Source organism: Phalacrocorax carbo, chromosome 4, assembly GCF_963921805.1.
Source record: "Phalacrocorax carbo chromosome 4, bPhaCar2.1, whole genome shotgun sequence".
NCBI classification, from domain to species: domain Eukaryota; kingdom Metazoa; phylum Chordata; class Aves; order Suliformes; family Phalacrocoracidae; genus Phalacrocorax; species Phalacrocorax carbo.
In genome coordinates, this window is record NC_087516.1 from 62,403,764 (window position 1) to 62,425,127 (window position 21,364).

Consider the following 21,364-nt stretch of genomic DNA (forward strand, 5'->3'; position numbering starts at 1 on the left):
TAGATACGTACACATGCCTAGACACACACATACATACACAATATGTATATATATGCGGTGTTCAGTGTTCCCTAGAGCAAGAGACTTAGCCAGCATATTGGGGACTGACCTTCAGAGCACCTACGGTTGGAAACAGGAAGGCTGCGAAACCAACAAAACCCCAGAGAAAACCTTACACACACTCTGAGCAGCTCTGCATTCCCCACACCGTCCCGCAGCTTGTGCTACTACCACGCAGCTACACAAAAATCAGCTGTAAACCAGCCAGGAAACCAATCCCAGGCGAAAACAGCCCAGCAAGAGCTACAAACCCAATGTAGATTTTAAAATTAGAGCTTTGTTTCCCAGCCTGGTTCCCCATACAGCCACAGAAACAGATGGCAAAATGTAGGGGTTTGATCTGGGGGTGGAAGGGAAGCAGCCAAAACTTGCGCTGGAACATCTGTCCAAACTGCAGCTCTCGGGGACTCAAGAAAGGCGGGTAAAAAAATTTGTGTGTGTTTGTTTTTTGAGTCTTAAGAGGCTAGTAGGATCTATGCAGACCACGTTCATAGGACAGGGCTTCATTAGATAAACCCTTAATTTGTCAGGGACCAGGAGCTGCAATCTGGGAAGCTCCTCTCCCGCCAACAGGCTCAGCATCCCAGGGCACCTACCCAAGGAATGCCCTCCCACATGAGTGGAGGCAGACATGTCTCCCAGCATCTGCTTTTTCAGCACCTTCACAGACTTTTATATTTGAGTCCTTGAAAGTAAAAGGGAGAGTAGAAGTGCAATTGCTCAGATTTGCAGGCTACTACATATTCTTGGGGAAAAAAAGCCATGGAGGTACAAAAGCACACGGTGGGAGTTCCAGTCTCAATGTACAGGACTGCGCAAAAACTAACAGGAGGGATCACTCGTATTCCACCACACTCGCATCTATTTTTGTGATATTTAAGGTACATGCCTTACACCAATTCAACTCTTGCCAGTCCTCCTTTGCGTAAGTGAGAGCTCCTCCCGGGCACAAGCTCTGAGGACCAGGGGCCATTTCAATTCTTCCCCATGTACGTCCCGCTGGCTCAGCTTTGCTGCGCCAGGTACCAGCTTATCACGCAGATTCATGTATAAATTGGAAAGCACTAGAAGCCAAGGAGATTAATTTCCTGGGGCAGGATTCACCTTCTCCATCTTAAGGTATCTACAATGTAAATGTCTTCATCTGAATTTGTCACCTTAGGCTTCCTTTACAGTCAGTGGAGAGAAATAAGCTTTCTAGGGTGCAATTCATCTGACCTATTTTAAATGTCTACATGAGAAGGCAAGGAATCATGCCTCAGAAGTGCCTGCCTCTTTCTATTAGGTAGAAGGCCAGTTTAAGTTATTAGTTTGCATACAGACATCTCTGTTCAGAGAGAGAAACTAACCTACCTCACCCTTCTCCTTTTTAAAAACAACAAAAAAACCCAAAACAAACCAGAACCCACCCAAAAACCCCACAAAACCAAAACAAAACACCACAAAAGCCACACACACTAATCCCACAGCAAAAGGGGGCTGCAGAATAAAAGAATAAAATTATAAAAATATCAATTAGCTAAACAAACAAGCCAGAACAATGCCTGCTTCCTGCGCAGCACACTTCAGCACTGCAATAAAAGCTTGCTAATGAGCCTGTTAACCATCTCAGGCTTATCCACTAGCAGCCTACAGCAGCGACCGGCTGGCCGACCACCAAATATGCCCCGGGTGGACGCTCTCCAGCTCCGGCAGCATCTCGCTCTGCGTGGCTCAGCCCAACTCAGTGACTGGGCAGGGAGCAGGAGAACAGGCAGGCTGCTCACTGGGATGCTTTTCTACATACTTGACCAGCTCAAATAACTCTGTTCAGTTGTTTCAGGGAGAAGAGAAAAAGGTAAACTCGCAAGAACACCACACCCTTCAAAAAGCAGCTAGCAGAAGCTCAAGCAATTTGGAGCCAAGTTTTAAGGAAAAGCTAAGCATTTGTCACTATGAAAATATACAGAAGCCGTATCCAAGCATCATCCACTATGTCTGCATAAAGTAATAAATAAAAAAAGTTTGTATCTTTGCTCCTTTCATATCCAACGTGTAACAGGTGTTATTTCTGGAATAGCAACAACTTCTAAGGTATCTCCAAAATTCACAGGCATTGGTACATCATGATTTTGGGGAAGTCACTGTACACATGCAACTTCCCACTGGAGTGTTCAAACATCATTTTCCCTGAGTGAAAATGGCACTCTTATGTAGAGCTGTCTAAAGAGAAAAGATATGAAACGATGAAGGTCAGCACGGGGACTGAAGGAAGTTCAGCAGACAGATCATGTGGCACTAGGAGATTACACTGTGCCACACTCGTACAACTGAAATCAATACTTCTGCTGCTGGTACCTGCAGCCAATGACCCTGTTGATGATATGTAAACAATAACCTGTAAGTTATTATTTATAGCTAAAAGCACGTGAACTGACATTGCACTTTTTAAAGAAACTTCAGTTTCCCACATATTTTAGCAATATTGCAAGTCACCGCTAGATTACTTTTCATACGCGCCTCCGAATTGAACGCAGATCTTTGCAAGCCTCTTCAAGCAGATTCACTCTTTTACTTTCCAGGAAAACTCTTATCCTAGCTAACATGCAGGAAAGTTCAAGTCCACAACATTCAGCTCTCAATTAGCGGCTTTTTTTAATTAGCTACAAACAGCATATCCAAAGACTGTATCAGCAGCAACTGGCCTGAATCAACACAGAGTTTTTGAGGAAAACAAACAAAGCGAGCCCACACAAGGAAACCTCTGCTGGCCTTCATCCAAGCACACAAACTAAAGGATATTTCCATACCACTTCAAAGATTTCAGAGCATTGGCCAAAGCCAAATTAATAAGGGAAAGTCGGCTTCTTCTCAGTTTAAAAGTGAAAACTGAATCTTCGCTATACGCTTATCTGACAAAAGCAGTGTAGAGACAAGGACAAGAAAACCATAGCATTATGAAAAAACAGGAAATACATTTACATTTTAGCATATCGGGCCAGTGAAAGATAAGATGAGAACCGATATGCAAGGTGGCAAGAAAGGCAAAAAGGAAGAAAAAAAGAAATCCCCTCCCTTTGTAAGCTCACTGCAGCCAGAAAATGGAGGCAACCGAAAGGCTGTCTGCTCATCTTCCTCCATCGTCACATGCCAGTATCTTTATTGCCATGAAGTATCATCAGCACCTAGAGCTGTACACCACAACACAAACATTGCAAGGCAACGTCAAGATATCGTGATGTGATTAATTTGTGGCCCCCAGCAGGCCTTCCCAGATGATGAAGTGTCTGTCAGCTGCTCAAATCTTGGTACCAAGACCACAGACCTGCATTAAACAAAGCAGTGCTCCTGCTATTATTTTATCTCACCCTTTTAATGAAAGATGTCCTCTCACTTAATTTAAATAATTACTCTGTGTTACAATAGCATCATCTTTACATACCCTGGATGTCTGGTGTAATGAAAAAAAAGGAAATAGAAGTGGAGAAACTGTAAGAAAGTAAGAGTAGGCCAGCTGGGAAAAGGCTGGGGTAGCCAGGTATCAGCTCCTGCTTTACTGGAAGGGAAGACACTCGTCAGGGCACATATGGATCCTCATTTCTTCCCTTATCAGCAGAAAATTAGAGAGGAGGCTGGAAACTTAACATAACTGCACAGCCACCTTTAAACCTTATTACTGCACACACACACACGTTTAACTGCATAGCTGTGATTAGTCTTTACTCTCTAACATGCCAGAAATTAGGCATGTTAAGCAAAATTAGGCAAAACTTCAACAGGCGTAGAACGTAAGCAGTGTTACCAAGTGGAATAATTAGGGTGCACTGCAGCAAGACACCTTGTGCTGCCTCCAGTGTGGGCATTATCCCCTGCTCATAGGTTTTGTGTAACGCCTGTCCAAGTGGGTTCCCTCAAGTTGTAGGGTGATGTTGTAAGGAGAAACTTTCCCTTCTTTGTGGCATTTGCATAGCATTGGTTTTTGCCATGGAGTGCACTGGCACACCTGGGACCTTCAGCAGGAACTGCAGCCCAAAGCCCACACAACTGTGCAAACTCCTCAAGTTCTGCACAGGTGACTTCCAGACAGGGAAAAAAGACCATTAAATACCTCTTGGTACAGGAGCAGCACTGTTCCCATGCACCTTTGCCAAGGGCCACTACATCTCTCAGCAAGAGAAGCATCATTTGTGCCTTCACAGCATGTACCAACCCAACCAGCACACCCAGCGTGTGTAGCAAGTAATTATTTTTAATTAAAAATATTGGCTTAGCTTTAGGAGCAACAGAATGCTAGTAAAAAATGCTACGTCCTTTTTTAAACAGCCACCCTAGAAATTTATCTGTAATGGATTTTTCTTCTTATTTTAGAGTCCCATTAAGAGTTCAAAATTAGGTGAAACATTATAGCTCTGCATCATTTACATGCAAAACAAAAAAAAAAAATTATACCAAGTTACCATTCCCAGTTCAGAAAAATTACCAGACTCTGCTCAGAAACCACTACGTACAGAGTTACTCAGACCAAGTTACTTCTGTAGAAAAGTAGAAGTCAAGTAGACTTCAGAGCAGTGAAACTTCCATCTTCATTTTCCTGACCGACTTCTAGTTTAAGCAGATCATAATGGGACCATTACTTTTTCTAGCAGGCTGTGCTTTCATGTGAAAATTTCATCTGCAGAAAGAAAAGGTTTGGGGGTTTGGTTTTCTTTTTTTTCTTTTTTTCTTCTCTGGAAGCTGGATTATGACCTAGCTTCCATGCAGGTAGCGAGATGAGACATGGCCTGTCCCAGCACCTCACTGAGCTCATGCCAGAGCCAAGAACACCCGTCATTCCTTTTGCAACCAACAAAGCAGTTATAAACACGGCTCTCCTGACTCCTACCCTTCCCTGCTGCCCACCACCATCCCAGAGGTATGGTTTCATGGCAGGCAGCTTCAGCAGCTGCAGCACCAAACCAGCCCTGGGGACACCATCTAGGATGCTCAAGAGGATCGTGTTTGCTGATCTTTGACCCATGGTTCTGGGCTTGCTGTCTCTGCTACAAAGACAACTCATATCCAGCTGCAGATCTATGGGAGAGCCCCTTAAAATACGCCTGTAAGTTACATGTTTACAGGCAGTATTCCTCAGAATATCACATACACAAAACACCTCGCAAGCTGAAGTTATCCCTCAAGCTCAGGCAAGCATCATGACAAAATACGCAGGGCTCCCAGACACATGAATTCCTGCACTTTACACCCAGCCTTGCAAGTCTACGTTTGGCATCTGGTGGGATTAGCTGTGCACTAGGAAAGAAAAATGTCTCCGTAATTAAAAGTTATCAAAAAGTCTTAAAAGCCCTACAACTTTTAAGAAAAACAACCACATTAACCAAAGAGTGGGGAAGATGAGCAGCTGGAGCATCAAATGCTGGAGGAGTCCTAAGCTAGCACCTCAGTATATCATTAAGGCACGGAGCTCACATCTTCTCCCGACTCCTGTAAGGAAGGTTTCAGTTTTACCTCTAGAAGGAGAAATCACTTAATCACCATCTAACCTGATGTAAAGACATCAGCTGTACAATGCAGGGGAGCAGCAAGGCAGATGGGGATTGATCAAAACACGGTTTTACAGCTAGGGCACTCTGGGACTCCTTTCATTCAAAAGAGAACTTTCTATATAAAAAAGGCTCTTTTGCAGAACACTAAGCTGCTCAGAAAATTCACATCTCTCGCCCTCAGAGATCACCACAGTATGTTCTTACAAGTCCACTATTGGGAAAAAACCAACCAAAACAAAACCCCAAAAAAATACATTCTCAAGTGTTCATGTTCCTTCTCAGCTTCATCTTGGGAAAAGCAAGGTATGTAATCCCTGTATCAACAGCTGGAAATCCTGTGCAGTCCACATGTTCAATGAAATCTTATCCCTGTGAGCTGTTTGGAAAACTATAATGAAGTAAGTTGACTGTTTTGCTGGAAAAACAGATATATACCATTGCATCTCTGGTAATCCTTCAGAACTGGAAGCCCCATTTAACGTACATTTTCCCCTAGTGGAGGGTCCGACAGGATCTGTGCTTCCAATGAAAGAAGACAAGGAAGATGAGAATATTTTCCTACATTGCACATTTTCTCATTGCTGGACGCGTACAAGAGGTGAACACCCTCTGGTGAATCCTGCCTTCCTTATGCATGGACCTGCCTCCTTCCCATAGTCTCACTGATTTGAGAGGACTGTTATAAAGTAAAGGGCAGATTAAGGACATCAGCACCGACCCCAAGAGTCAACTACCGTGTTTCTCTGGATCATTGTTTGAGGAATTTTGTTTGTGGGTTTTGTTCTTTTAGTTTGGATTTTTTTTGTTGTTTGGTTTGTTTGTGTTTGTTTTTTTAATTCCACAAAATTTAAGCATCTTAAAAGCCCTAGCTAAAGGATAAGATTATTGATACAAAGCTAGATACGTATGTGCATCACTTGATATGCCAAACAATATGCCAACAGGGAGGTCACGAAGCGTGCAAAGCTTGGCCCAAAAATAACTCTCAGCAGAACTGGGGCCTGATTCTACAACAGATTATAATTTCCCTACATTACATCCTATTCTTACTCCTGTGCAGTTTTGTTATCGTCTCCCCTGATCACATTGCAAGTCCCTACATCAAAGGAAAAAAAGCCCAAACCCCAAAAATACGTTGCACAGCTATCTCACTGTCACATCTATTATTCAAGAAAGGTCTCATTGAATAAATGTCTGTTCAGAGGCTCTAAACAAATTTCATTTCTGAACACCACTGTCTGCAGCCCAGCGGGCTATTTCACCAAGATAAGATCACACATTTAATCAAACGCTTCAAAAAAGAAATACACACCAAGTTTGCTTAATAATGTCAAATAATAAAAGTGCAGTGCTGGCAGCATACTAATTTTTAGTGCTCTTTCTTCTTTGGGGGTTGTCTCAATAGTCAAGGTCAACCGTACATGGGATTTCTTCTAATTAGGATTTCTGGTGGAGGCTAGACCTGCTTACTCCCACCACTTAGCCATGGTTTTCCCTAAAATGAAGACATCTTTCTTTCACTTTAAATTAAATCATTGCAGTATCCCACCCAAGTGTGACAGACAAAACTGCATAGCTCTGCTAATTCAATAGAGAATGTAAAAGGAAGACAACAAAAAAAACACATCTTTGTGGTCAACGAGGAACCACCCACACAAGTGTCTATAGTATAAAAGGAAAAGTTGTTTACAGGGGAAAGGGGAAAAAAAAAAACCAACAAAAAAACACGTGATTATCCGCTTGGTGTTTGACCACAGATCCTACTGCAGCCCAGGAGAGACCTATTTGAGTTAGAAATGAGGAGTGGACTTGGGACCCCTAGGTCAACATATGTTTTGCCACTTATTTTATTGTAGTAATAAGAGGAGGAACCAGCTCAAAGAAACATTATGTTACTACTACTGCAAAATACATCTATATTATTACAGACCAGACTTCCATGATATTCTTCACCATCTTGCCTATTTCTTTAGCAATTAATTTCTTTTTTAATTTAAGTCTCCAGCTTTACCACAATGACTACTGCTGGAATAGGCTTTGCCCCCAAATTACATGAACCCTGGACCCTCGCTGTGCTCAAGCTTGCAGCTTGAAAAGGGTCAATCAAAAGCTGGCATCCTCACCCTTACAGCCTGGCCCATGGGTTATCCTGCTCTGCCCTTCATTCGCATGGGATGAGGGAGTGATCAGGCGTAAAGGCATTGGAGAAGACAACCCCCCATCTGCTGCTCCCAAATCTGGAGGGGACAAACAGCGAGGCAGCTCTTAAGATATATTCCCCACCGTATCCCGTTCTCCCTGCTGCAAACATCCCCCCAGACACTGCGAGGTCCAGATTCTCCTCTTGAATGGGAAAATTTCAACTTCTTAGTTTAGGCTGGCATAAACAACTGCTTCAGTCTGCTGGCCAACACCTTGGCACAGGTGCTCAAGTTTTACCCACCATCTCAGCTCCACTGCAAACACAGAGCTGCTCAGGCAGGAATACGCTCACGCATTCAGTGATGTGCACCTGTATTTCTCATTAAACAAGAATACTTGCACAGGTATAATTCCCCTGTCACACTTTGGTTTTCCTTTGGAAAATCAGCAATGTTATATGGAGAAGCGCTCCCCACTCCCGCAGTCAAAACGCATTGCACAGACTTTAGAAAGACTCATTGCAAATTGGTGACCTACTTAAGGAGATCTATAAAGTGCATTATGATTGTAATTGCGGATCGCTTGTCAAAAGGTCACAAGTTATCACTCTATGCAGCATAATCACTATATTTTAAACACCTATCAGGATGAATTTTACACAAGGAGACACACATAATTTTGCAGTCATACCAAATAAAGCAGTGATTGTAGTATTACTGTCCTCCTATAAAAAAATGTAAAAAAGAGGGGGGAAAAAAGACACACAGCCACTCCACACACCTGCACCCATTAAAGATAATCCAAAATGACATTTTCTTGAAGAGGTCTGTGCTGTGGGAATTGCAAGTGCAGTAGTCACATCGTAATTTCCCTCGGAAGGAAGCGGGATATATACACCACATTTCCAAATGATTAAAGGCCTTGATTGCAATATCCAAAGGAATAACATTTTAGATCACACACACAGTTCCAACGAGGTTGAACTGAGGTGCAATGCCCAATATAGCAATCTGTGGTGTGCTGGAAACAAGAATGGCTGTTCCCTGGATAAGCCATCTACTGCAGGATTATAGACCAGTTTTGTGTACTTACGGTGGGCTATCTGGAAGAAGTCATTTAGGACAGAATCCAAAAGCCTTTTGTTACAGCGGAAAAAAAGGAGGGGGGGGGGAAATAAACAAACCAAAAGATGCAAAAGAACACACAGAAAAAAGTGGCAAATAAAGATCTGCGTTACATGGAGAATATCTCTCGATACAAAACCTGCAGTGTATATCTTGCAGGAGAAGAAAAACCCAAACAACAAAAACCTGCCCCCTGTGAGTGATGGGAATTTGCACCATTTTGAAATGACAGAGTCAAGTCAGGAATACACACACGTGGAAGGCAGCATTAAAGAAAAGGCGTTAACAGGATCCCTAAAATACTCAACTCTCTCCAACAGTGAAATCTATACAAAAAGATGGCTATGATGGGTGCTTTAGGTTCCCCCCCCCCCCCCCCCCCCCCCACTTTCCTCCAGCAGTCTTTGGAAGAGGAAAAAAGAAAGGAAAAAAGAAGAGAGAAAACAGGAAAAAGGAAAAATAAGAAAACAAGGTGGGGGGGGGGAACAGAAAAGAGAAAAATCTGAGAGCGCTATTGAAAATCTCCTTACAGGGTCAGCTGTCACTGGAACGCATTTGAGTATTCAGGGTACCCACCCAAGCAGAACATCAAAAACTGGGCTCGGGTCCCTCCCCTATTCTCACGGGCTTAAGCCCCGGCTTGGTTTGCGACAGGGCGCGGAATAGCAAGGCAGCGCAGTGCCTCTGCAGGGCTTGGAAACAGCGAGACCCGCCAGTCAAACAGACCGGGGGTGTCGCTTCTGCTTAACGCTTCCCTTTTCCCCCGGCGCCCGCCAGCACGACACACCGGGTACATTAAAAAGGGGAAAAAAAAAAAATTACAAACTAAACAAAAAACAGTCAACAGCTCGGCAGCTCCTGGAGCTGGAATCTTTTGAGCTAAATTCCCCATCTAACCTAGATCAGCCCAAAGTTCGCTAGCGTACTTAACTCTGACACACTCCTCGCTTGAAGGAAAATGCTAACATCCCCAAGAAAGCTGCAAACAGCACTTCTGCACCACAGTGACGCTTCTCTTCTGCACTCAGAGGGCAGGGAAAAAAATTCTCATTATGGCAGGCTTGGGATCAGCAACTTCAGAATGGGAACAGGCTGCTACGACAGACAAGCAAGGACCGGCACCAACTCTGATAAAATGTGTGGTTGCTCAGCATATCTGAAAACATGCTTGTTCTATTTTGGTGTCAGAGCAACTCAGTGAACATTTTAAAACTGCATGCCTGTGCAGAAGTATTTTGTTGTTATTGTCCATCACTGCACCTGCATCTCAAGAACTCAAAAAAGAATCAGAAAATCAATAGGGAGAGAAGTTTTTCCAGAAACAGAATTAAACTCTGCATCAGCACCATCATTTCACAAACAAAACCTATGTATGCACACACACAGACATACCGATGAAAGCGCATATGTTTTGGGTACAGTTATCGTTCTTGGATACCTCTTTTTCACTTCCCCAAGTTTGACAAAAAAAAATCAGAACTGTGTCTGTTCCCCAAATTGTGATATTTATAAGTCTACATATGTCTGCTTATAATAAATGGATGCTCCAAGACTGCATTAGTCAGAATGTTTCTATCCCTCTGATTTTAAACAGCGTTCATTCATTCAGCACCCTCACCCCTGCAACTATATTCTTGGTTCCCGCAGAGGGGGAAAGGGACTAACTGTAAAAACTCATATGCATTGTACGCATGATTGTTGCAAGCTAACTACTTGCCGTTGGTATAAAGCCACTTAAGTCTTAGCCAAAGGTGCCAGGTTTAGACCAGACCTCTTTCAGAACAGTGCTGTGCAGTGCTGGCACCTTTGCGCAGGACTTTATAGCAAGACAATTCATGATTACACCTTACGCACCACTTCTACAAAAGTACAGAGGGTCCTATTCCACTTCATTTCAGCTTTGCATTGCTGTAAGAAAACATTCATGTTGATCCTTTGTATTTATGGCATTTCACTGTAAGTTTTAGAAACACATAGTTCCGCTGCAAAGCTCAAAATCAATGATCTTACCTGGTATAAATCAGTGCAACTGCAATCAAGTCAGTGAAGTTATTACAATTAATAATAGCAAAGCTATGATCTAACGTAATCAAAATATCACGTAAAATATTTCAAAGCTGTTCCCTGTCAGGTATCCACTGCAATGAATCTGAGTTGTGCTACAGACTGCTGAAGCACTAGGTTTGTAACCACCAAAATAATTCCTAGGTAATTACTCACATGCTGACTAAGGTGCTTTAAAAAAAATAAAAAAATCCCGCTAGTGTGAGGCCATACATCAATAGATGCTTTGTAAAAGTTTATTACTATTAGGCATTTAAATGGAATATATAATAACTTCATACTGCCTAATTAGGACAGCTTCCAAGCACTTCTTCACTTCCTTCAGAATGGTATCTATTTCATGACCCTTGAAACCGAAAGCTGTCAAGTCACAAATGGAAGTGTCTTGATTTCAGTTTTCGACTGTTTTCATAAGCAGATTTTAGAAGCGTGCACAGATTACAAGTCTTCACCTGCGTACACAGCTTTGTTCAGCCTGAAATGCCACCTCTGGCAAAGACATTACAACACAATTAGTAGAAACATGATGCTGAAGTAGGGGAATGTTTTTTAAAAGATACCGTATCTGATATTCTGGAGCATCTTTTGAGAAGATACTACATCTGAAATTTTCGAGCATCTTCCCCCCCACAGGGAAGGCAACAGAAGTGCTCCCTTGACTACAGCGGGAACCCCATCGCAGATGCAGCAATACCTCCCATGGATGGGAGTGGGCCTGAAGAAGTAGAAATGAAAAGTTTAAAAAGGGAAGGAAAAAAGACAGAAAGAAAAAGGCTATTTGAAAATGGTTTAGTTCTTATTTCTCTGCCAGAGGAAAACAGATGTTTCAGGCTAGGAAAAAATTCCACACTGAGCAGTGCTTAGTAAGTAAAACAGTGGTCCAGAACACAATTAAAATTAAGTTCTTGCCTGAAAAGACTAGCTACCTTGCTATAGCTACAAATGCTTGGTGCAGTGATGGCTAAATGCATCCACCTTACAGAAAAAAATCAGAAGGCTCTCTGAAAGACTTCTAAGTAAAAGTTACAGTGTCAAGGTGTCCTTAGAGAAGTTGTCTTAAAAATGAATGCTTAGCTTGCACCCAGGAGACACACGTATTTCAGACTGCGCGCTATAGAGATTATCTAGTGAGGAACGTAAAGCAAGCATTACACTGCAAACTTGGAGGCTAAAAACAGGCAATGGGATAACATCTTTGATGGAATCACATCACAGATTTGAGTAGGAGGTGGTTTCCTTGCCATTAAAGTAGCCAAGAATTAAAAGTAGATGCTTAAAAGCAAGCTCCTCCTCCTACTTCAGCAGCCTGCGCTGGGAGCTTCCACTGCCTGCAGGCACCAGGATGAGATCAGGGAGTGCTGGAGCATCTCAGCATCTACAAAAAAAAGGACATATTTACACATGTCCCAAGCAAGGATTAAAGAGCCTGATATTGAGTGCTGGTGAGGATTGCAACAGAGATTTGCCAAGGCAGACACGACCCCAGGAGATGACACAACCAGAGGCCAGCGTGCCAGGCTGCCTTGCCTGGGACAGTTACTTTCCTACAAACAGCCTGGGGCAGAGTCAACTGTTAAAAATGACACATTTTCTAGCTCTCCATCCTATAGAGCCCTGAAAGCATTGCCTATAGACATAGCAGAGACTGAAGCACGAATGTATACCCAAAATTTGGCATCATGGTGCATTTCTAGCATTCACACCCCAGCAGGAAGGCATCTATTGAATGAGAAAGGGACCAGCAGGGAAGAACTGGGAGTCCACATGAACTATAGTAAACGTCTCCTCAAAACTTCAATGCTCACCAAGTGCATCCCAGCCCAATAAGCAGCCCATCATCAAAAGCAGCAGGAAAACACATCCTTATTTCACAGGCCTGTCCCAGTGTCTCAGTGTTGTTCCAAGCAATACATCGATGCTGCGATGCCTAGCTCTCAGAGCAGTACAATCATTACCACTCCAAAAAAATAATTCTTGAGTTATTCTTCCAAACCTCTCTTGTGATGTGCAAGAATGCTCTAAGGAGTAAGACGTTTTGTCAAAATCACTCCAGTAACAGTGTTGGGCTGTTTCCACAACCGTCAAGTAATGTAATTTCAAAAAAAAAAAAAAGACAACTTCTAGCATAAGAGGCCTCATGCCCATCCTCCATGTTTTAGCTTTTCCCTGATCCATTCTTGCTCCCTGAATTCCACCTCTTTTGTCAATCTTCAGCCCATCCTTTATACTGTGTCACACATGAAGCGGTTTCCTAGTCAATCTACACCAGTCCCAACACTATTAGTATTAAAATCTGTAACAATAAATCACCCGCTCCCAGGACTACTCCATTTACAAAGACTTCACTCTCCCGTGTGCATCTCATTTACTTGTGTTGATGATGCATACGCTCATGCTCTGAATGAGAAAACCCTGATGGCAGCATCAGGCCCTCCAGCTGATGTGCTGAACAAAGCTAAAGGTCATGCATATTCCTCTCCAGTCCTGGCCAATAATTTGGTCCACCTGCCTCTAAATAGTTATTTATTTTTATAACGGCCCTGCAACACTGGGCAGCACGCAGACACCCAGCTCATCAGCCAGCCAGCTCAATGTGCGTGCCTGCATCTTCACCTACAAACCTGCTTGCATTTTCCTCCCAGCCAGCAAAGCACACCAGCTTTGTTGTTGGGCAGGGCAATTTTTTTTCCTGCTGCAGGAAGAAAATTCTCTTCTGCAATTAACGCCAGGATAGGCAAGCCAAGCATCCCCACCACATCACCCCCCGCAGGGAGGGACGCGGTCCCCATGGCATCCCAACTTGTGGGACACACAGCCAAGCACCAGCTGCAGCAAAGGAGGCGGACTGGCCCAGCAAGTGCTCAGGGAAGATTTTCCAAGGCTGAGACACAAGCTGCTCCGTCATCTCCACAGGGCACCGAGAAACTGAAAACACAGCTCCTACTTTCGTCAAACAAAACATCTGAGCGAGGACTTGCTAGCCTTAAACTTAATAAATACCATTAAAATCTCATTGCCCCTCAAAGCAGGACTCTGTTTTCACTGTCATCAATCTGCATCGCCATTTAGCTTGCTCTGGAATTAAATGCAAGATTAAACCTATCGTCTCCTAACGGCCCCCAGAAGAAAAAGGATAATTCATATTTCATGGAATAATAAAAATAACACGGAACTCAAGGCCAACACCAGCTTTATAAGAACTTCAGGCCTCCTGGAAACAGGCACACCAGAAATATGTACCCACCCTACGTTTTGCTAGCAGGTAGCAAGACAACAGTTACTTTGTAGCAAACTAAGCCTAAATCGGGGAACAGTACTCATAAGGAGCTGGAACAGGAGCAACCTCAACTACAACAAGGGGTACCGACTCCTGCCATCTGAGAGCAGTTGTTTCACCTTTAGAAAAAAAACACAGGGTTTTATGGTGGAACACTAAGCTGAACTTTGCCACCCAACATCAGCATGGGTGCACAGATTTTCTCCCTTCCCGGTCTGGTATTCTTAAGTGACAACTGCAGACTTTTGACAGCAGCCACGTTTAACCTGCAACACCTGGTTTACCCCCATAAAAAACTCCATGGAAGGACTTTTCCTAATGAATACACAGTAGAAGCCTGTTCATATCGCGAACCCCTGGAAACGATGATAAATGAGCTCTACAAAGCACATGCTAGTACTCAATACTAAGCAGGCAGCATTGGCTGCACTCTAAGAGACAGCATTCCACAACGAAAATGGAATTTCTGTATTTTTAACTCCAGGAAAGATATTTTTTTTTTCACCTTTGAAAATCTTGATCCAACGCTCTGGAGTAATCAGTGCTGTAATACAGAAAGAAACTGCAACTAGCGGACCACCTATCTGCCTTATATGAAGGCACAGATGGCATTTTCACACACACACCCCTCCTTTTTTTTTTTTTTTTTAACCTCAGTCTCCTCCTAAGCAGCTAGCTGCCTGGATCCAGGACTGGGAGAGTGGAAATGCTGATACCTCCTAATGAGTGATCTAAACAGGAAAATAAATACAAGCCGAGGGGTGGGTTGTTTTGGCTAAAGCGATGGATGCTACAGTGACAAGCAGACAACAATCCATTGCTTTTGGCGGTACACAAGTTGCTTTAACTACTGCAGGGAAGAATCACACACCTATCAGGAAAGGGAGAGAAAGAAAAGCTCCTTTTCTACCTCGCCATCCCTCCTGCAAAACTAAACATCTGCATGTCTATAGGGGAAAGGGTGGGGAAAAGACCCAACTAAATCATCGAGGCGGGGGCTACATTGTTCCTATGGACAACTCCGGACACAAGGCTGCTGATCAAACTCAGCCCTGAAGGCAATCCCCCAGGTACCAAGGGCACATTTCTTGGGCACTGTACCTACATCTCCATTAGCAATAAAGGGCACCAGCTCGACGTAGGCTCCGCAGACTGGGAAACAGGAAAGAGCAGCTCTCTGGCTCATGGCAGGGAGCAATCATCAGCCTTACAACCATATTTCCAAGTTAAACAGTCAAAAGATGATTGCCAGGGGAACGCAAATAAATAATTAAGCAAGCAAATAAACCTAGAGTACAAAAAAAAAAAGGGAAAAAAGGCATTTAAAAAAAGCATTTTTCTGCTTTCAGCTACACATATCGGCCCTCTTGCTCAAAAATCCCTCTGGTGAATGCCATCCCTGTACTATTAGAGCCGGCAAACGCAATCTCAGAGGCAGGAGGTGGGAAGCCCTGAACATCTCCAGCAATGCATCTACCTGGGCTGCATGTTTCCCTCTCTGGCTGCAAGGAAGAGAGAAGCTCGCGCCTACCTGTAGCCCAGGGCTGCTGGGCTGGGCGCAGACCTCTACCCTACCACCCCGCATCCACACACCTGCGACCCCTGACGCACCCCCCAATTCGGCACCATCCCCACCTGTGCCCCGCGCCCACCCTCCGCCTCCTGCTGTCCAGGAGAATGACGGCTTCTCGAGGCACCCTTCAGCAATTAAACAGAAACGGAGATCCGCGAAGAGGTGGGCATGAGGAGGGGCGCGGGGACACACACACACACACACGAAACTCAGGAATTTCTCAGTGTAACACCAGCAAACCCACGGGTCCAATGTGGTGCTTTTCATAGAAAAACAGAAAAGGGAGCAAGAACAAAACCTACCAGGTCTCCATCATCCACCCGCCGCCTTCGCCACCCTAGTTGTCCACGGCCGAACCCGGCTGGAGCCTACAAGGCATTTCGCAACTACCAGCGCACCCCTTGTCCCCGCTGTCCCCCCGCAGCATGCAGACCCAAACGGACGCTCCCGTTACCTGGAGGATCCAGGCCCCCGAAGCGAAACTGTTCTTATTACAAAATAATTCAATCCAAGCGTGCGCCCAGGGCAGCCGGCACCCTTCAGCCCAACGCAACCGGGAAAGGGTGCAACCGACGGCCAGGCAAGGGCTGGTGGGCATCCATCCGCTGGGTGGTTAGTTACCTTTAGTCACCTCCGGCTCCTGAGATGCAAGTCCCCATCAGTTCCTCAACAACCTGCAGCAGGGAGCTGCTGCCACAATCCAGCCATTAAAACCAGGGGTGGGGGTAGTCAGAAGACCTGGCCACAGTACCAAAGCCCCCAGCCAGAAGGAAAGGGGGGGGGTTGAGAAGCAGGGAAGGTCCCTCAATGAAAGAAAAATTTTCAAAAAATTAAAAAAAAAGGAAAAAATATGAAAAAAAAAAAAGTCTCTCCTTTTCTACCGTGTTCTTCTGCTACACAGGCTCCCTCCTGGAGGATGGAGGGTGCGTGGGGATGAGGGAGACGATCGCTCCCTCCTCTCCTCCGTCGTCGCCGACCCCTCTGGACCAAAGCCCCGCTCCGATTTACCTCCTCCAGGTGGGCAACTTCAGAGCAAGGTGATGTCTCCGGAGCCGGCACCACCGGCCAGGCGATTCGTATGCGGCAGAGTCATTGCCTGTGCTGCTGCTGCTGCTGCCGCTGGGGAAGAACAGCCACTGCCGAAGAGACCACCAAAAAAAAAAAAAAAAAAAAAGAGAGAAATCTTCCACCATCCCCCTTTTTCTCTTCAGCACCAGCCGCTCTTTGCATCCGCTCCCCTGCCCGCGGCCCCTCGCTCCACGGGGGCTAGGGGACACAAAGGCGCCCGCGCAGAGGGAAGCGGGTGGTCCTCAGCCCCCCAGCCTCCGCCAGCACCCCGGATCCTTCCCTCTCCTCCTCCTCCTCCTCCTCGCGCTGCAGAGACCGCCAGCCCCGGCGCGGCTCGGCGCGGGTGGGCGCGGGGGCGGCTCCGCGGGCGCGGAGGGGGTGGGGGGGCGGCTCCGCGGCCGCGCCCCGCGCGGTGCCTAGCGGGCGCGGGGGGGCCTCATGGCCGCGGGCGGGCGGCCCCGCCGGCACGGCTCGCCTCGCCTCGCCACGGCACGGCACGGCACGGCACGGCACGGCGCGGCGCGGCGCGGCGCGCACACACGCACACGGGGAGGGGGCGGAGGCGCTCCGGGGCGGCGGGACCCGCAGCACCCGCGTCCCCCGCGGGGCCGGACTGGGAGCAGAGAGAGGGGCCCGGGCAGGGGGAGGCGGCGGCGGCGGGCGGTGCGGCGCTGCTGCCTGGCCCGGCGGCGGCCGCACGGAGCCGGGCGGGCGGCGAGCCGAGGGGCGGGGGAGCGGCGAGGGCCCGGATCTGGGTTGCGCGGACGCGGGCTCCACCTAGCAGCCGGCCGGCACGGCACCGCACGGCTCGGCCCCGCCGGGGGCTCTCGCCGAGCCACCCCCCGGGCCCGCCGCCGCCCCCCACCTTCCCCAGGGCCACCTGCAGCCCCGGCACCCCCTGCCCCGCAGCCGCCTCCCGAAAGGATCCCCCGCCGCCCGATTGGCCGCCCTCACCAGTGCTTCCCTCCCAGGCAGCCAATCGCAGCCTGCCCGCCAGGCGCGGAACCCATCCGCGCTGGGTTCCGTACCTCCCCGATCTCCCCGGCCACGCAGCCAATGGCAGCCTGCCTTCCCGGCGCAGAACCACCACCTGCTGGTTTCCCCACCTCGCGATTGGCAGCCCTGCCTACCGTTTCTGGCACAGAACCATTCCCCGCAGGACTCCCCACCTCCCAGTTTGCTGCTTGGCCTGCTGTCCCCAGCCAAGCAGCCAATCGCAACCTGCCTGCTGGACACAGACCCTCTCCCTGCTGCCCAGCCCAGGGACGGGGCTCAGGGCAGCCCTGCAGCCAGGGGCACACACTCCATCCCTGCCCCACAGCCCCCGAGAGGGTGAATCCCCTGAGCTCCAGAAGGCCGAGGACATCCGGGACAGGACACAAGAAGTCTACCTTTGTTTTAACGTTCGCGACCTTAAATGCTCATAAGGGACCTCTGGAAATAATGGTGCTTGGCTGGAACATGGTAAATACTTTCCTCCTGGATCACATTGTTTGTTTTTAGTTTTGCAGAGAAGGACCCAACAAATCAAACTCAGAAGAATTGCAAAGAATTTTCCAATCGCCTGAATGCTGACACATGCAACGTGCCACACTTTATCCCAGTGACCAAATGTATTCAGGGAGACACTACTGCGCTGCCGGCTTTGAACATTAAAAAAAAAGAAAAAAATGTAGCCAAGAGAGCCAGAAGGGCCCAAACGAGGCCCTGCAGCCCACCTCAGTGGAAGATCCACTCCATTTATTATCCCACCCAGCTGTCTCTTTAACAAGTTCTTAAGGATCTCCAATGAGGGAGACCTTGCAAGACCATCCTTTTCAGTGGGATAAAGAATTAATTAACCTGGTTTGGTAACTCAGACCATGAGTCAGGAAGGTGCTCATACGTGTTCCTAGTTGCATCACTAGGCACAGAATGTGTATTTTAGGCTAAGAACTGCTATTCTGGGTGCATTGATGTGCTGTGAAAAACTAGGACCGACAAACATAAATGCTGTTTTCCTAATAGCAAAGTCAGGGCCCACCTCACTACCATCACAAAAATGAAGAATGTCAATTGTGCTGAAAATCGGGGGGTGGAGGGAGGAATCTAAAAGTTATAACAGATCTGTCTCAACTGTTTCCGTTTCCAGTAGACCTCTGCAAAGTCATGTTAGAGAACACCTGGCCTTTCCCACAAGGCTGCAAAATACGCCCAGAAGTCTGAGTGAATGAAGCATAGCCTTCTACAAGCGTTTACTTTAAGAAAAAGGAGGTTTTAAAGCAATTAAGAAGCCGTTGTGTTTCGGGCCTTGGATTTGGCTCACCAAAATCATTCCCCCCAGTGGGAAAAGCCCTCAGAGAATCTACTGCTACATCCTTGGGAAAGTCCTTTTCTGCAACAACCCTTCTTCCAGGGGCAACATGAAAAAAAAAAAAAAAAGCAAAACAAAAAAAAACAAATAAAACACCAAAACCCCCAAATCTTTCATACTGCCTCTGCTGGGATGCTCACAGATATGAGATTCTCCAAGATACAATTACCTGCCTGATGATATTCACCACACATGCACTGGGAATGAAACAAAGCCCTGCAAGTTGAAATTAGATTTGCTATATATCTTTATATTTATTTGCTACATATCTGTTTTAATGCAGAGGTGAGAATGAAATCAATGTTTAGTCAGTGAGTGAAAAAAAGACAAAGTGCCACTAGACTTAAAGTGTGGTGTTTTTTTTTTTCTCTCGTAGCTTTACATATAGTGAAGATGGAAGGAACCCAATGAATTGTTGGGGGAGGCAAGGAAGAGCTTTGGAAGGCCACCAGCCTGTTGCACTATCATTGCTTATTAAATCATGTCTCGGGCTTAATGCTGCGAGCCAGCCCACAAAAACCTAGAGACAGAAAAGTTGCGTTAGGTTGTGCAGTTGTGGTCTCCAGAGGCAACAGCGAAATTATTCCCTAAAGGATATTTTCCCAGTACTTTGTCCAGCAAAACTTGAAAGGTATCCAGGAATGAGGTTTCCACCAATTCCCTCGAGTGATTACTCCCCAGTCTCATATATCTCGCCGTTTGGAAGATTTTCCTGCTGTTCAGCCTACATTTTTCTGTTTCTTAATTTCATACCATTACTTGTGGTTATGGCCCCAATTAATCAAAGTACTTCAGTGCATGCTTAAATTTAGGTATGTGCTTAAGCTCCATTGAAATCACGTGCATCGGCGTTTTGCGGGGCTGATGGATATGCGCATGTGTTTAAGCACTGCGCTGAACTGGGACCGTGCATCATCCAAAATAATTATCCTTCTCTTACATATTTTTAAACCATTATCCTTCCCTTGCTTAATTATTGATTAGATAAGCTATATATTTAAGCTACTTAATCTCTCCTTGTGTATCATTCTTTCCAAGAGTCTGATAATTTTTCTTCTTTGGGTCTGAATTCCCTCAAATTCTTTCATGTTTTGTAAGGGCAGGTAATGAGGTATTGCAATTTAATGCCATATCCCAGGTGTGATTACTTAAAGAGCAGTTATTCTCTGCAGTCGAAGGATATAACTTACCTGCGACAGCAACCCCAAAGTGCATTGATTTGTTGTGCTGCTCTATCATTTTGTAAGACTCTCTATAATCTACTCCTATTCTTTTCCATATCCATCACCCCAGCATTCAGATATTTTCACTTGCAGAGGCGGCCAGCCCTTAGGCCTTCAAATTCAATGCAATGTTTTACACCAGAAAACTTGTAACAGAACCAAATTGCAGCCTTAGAGGTTTCTAGAACGCTTTCTCCCATGGAAAAAAAAAGATCGCTCTTTCAAGTTGTATTATTTGAATGCGTTCACCCAGTATTTTGGGTTCCCAATCCATTTCCTTCTTCAGGAGGATTTGTCACACATACCACCCTGGCACCACAGTGCCTGCATCGTTTGCTGCTCATTATTCCATTATCCCCCAGGTAGAAGTGGAGCTTTAATGATTAAAATGATTATTTTATGATGGATTAAAATTAGGTTTAGTGAATTGTAATTGCCTGTGATTCTGATTCTTTTCTTTTTTTCTTTTATTTCCATTTTCTTTTTCTGAAGATCCGTGTCCTATTTGCTTTCTGGCTTTCTCTCAGATTTCCATGAACTTCCATAAACAACTGTCACTGAGCCATTACATTCTGTAATGAATAACCTTATTCTCAGAGATGCATGTCATCTGGGCCAGTTCATTGGTACGTATTTATGCTTTTCAGACTTGCCTTTTCTTTTTTTAACCAGTTCTCCCACAAAAAAAAATATATTTCACAGTGTTTTTTTTACTTCCTGATGAAGTATTATGTGGTTTGGTTTTCACCTTTTTTTTCCAATGTGAAGTATTGTCATGACAGAAATACATCAACTGTAAAAATCAAATGCAATGGAGTGATAGAAATAAACTCTAGCTTCCTGCTAGAGATCCAGCAAAACTCAACTCATCCCTCATAAACCCACATTTCCATCTTAAAATCCCTACAATTGGAGCTCACCGATTTCTTTAACAACTGGCAATAGACAGTAAAGCTGA

The 21,364-nt window shown here is 45.6% G+C and overlaps 1 protein-coding gene across 8 annotated transcripts in view; it reads right to left on the reverse strand.

The window, feature by feature from the left end:
* Positions 1-17,135, reverse strand: part of ADGRL3 (adhesion G protein-coupled receptor L3) — a 517,783-nt gene extending 500,648 nt beyond the window's left edge. For 2 of the 8 annotated variants that reach the window (XM_064450191.1, XM_064450188.1), the window contains exon 1: positions 16,384-17,134. The gene's annotated coding sequence lies outside the window, so the exon portion shown is untranslated. Of the gene's footprint in view, positions 1-16,216 lie in introns of all 8 variants that reach the window. The other 6 variants (XM_064450190.1, XM_064450186.1, XM_064450192.1 and 3 more) reach the window with 5 other exon arrangements.
* Between the last annotated feature and the right edge of the window lie 4,229 nt (positions 17,136-21,364).